We start from the raw sequence: 1,070 nt of genomic DNA, 5'->3' as shown, positions 1-1,070 counted from the left end.
GCCTATAGGGCCTCTATCGCCCAAAATGTATCTCGGTGGCCCTGGAAATCCTCTAATACAAAATCTGTCTCATGACAGATAGTGTTGTACCGCCATGAGTCATCCAGGGCCATTGTCGAAGTCTATACGACTCTCTACCACGAACATCGAGGCATATCTACTATCTAAAAGCTCTGACTCAACCTCTTAGCACTGTCCAAACAAACTCCCAAATTTGTACTCCAAGGCACGAGCCTAGAAGCTAAAGGCTCGAGCTTCACTCTGGTTGGGGCTCAAGCTTGAAGTCCAAATGCTCGAGTTTCCTGCAAATCAAAGCTCGAGCCTGAGTATAAGGGCTCGAGCTTCCTAAGTTGGAAACCGGTTCAAATTGTCCCAAATTCTCCAAAAATCTCCAAATCAACCCCAAACTCTTTTCCTTAATCACCCAACAACCCCAAAACTTCCTCAAATCACCTCAACACCCTTAGAATACTCCAAACCCATGCTCTTCAAAGCTAGATTAGATCTAAAATTTTTGCAAGTTTGGGTTATGAATTATAATTATAAGTTGCCATTAGATGATTAAATTAACCATTATATGTATTTGGATATGGAAATTGGTCAAAATATCGAGTATATATAGAAAATATATACATATATATATATCTATACATATATGTGTATATATATATATATCTCGAGCCCCAAAGTTCAGGCTTGAGCATTGAGACAAAGTTTTGGATTTTTTAATTTTTTAATTTTAATTTTCTTTTTCTGTCTTCTTTAAACCTAAATTATCTTAATCCTAAAATAAACCTAAAACCTAGAAAAGAAAATAATTAAATCAGAAACTAAACTAACTAAATAAAAAATAAAAAAAAACTATGGTACAACAGACAAATACTAAGTTTAACGTCGATAGCTAGACAACGTTTTAAGTTTAATGTTGATAGCTCGATGAAAACTTGACCTCTCTAGTCTAAGTAAATAGTATCATGAAGTTCTACTGCCTCCACTATGCCTCTCTGCACACTACTTTCTATGTAGGGCTTCAGTCTCTGCCCATTGACCTTAGATAGTTATCCAGTCTT

Source organism: Cornus florida, unplaced genomic scaffold, assembly GCF_030987335.1.
Source record: "Cornus florida cultivar Cherokee Brave unplaced genomic scaffold, ASM3098733v1 CherokeeBrave_3.0.0_Hap2_Chr04, whole genome shotgun sequence".
In the NCBI taxonomy this organism is placed as follows: domain Eukaryota; kingdom Viridiplantae; phylum Streptophyta; class Magnoliopsida; order Cornales; family Cornaceae; genus Cornus; species Cornus florida.
Note: the sequence above shows the minus strand (reverse complement) of the source record.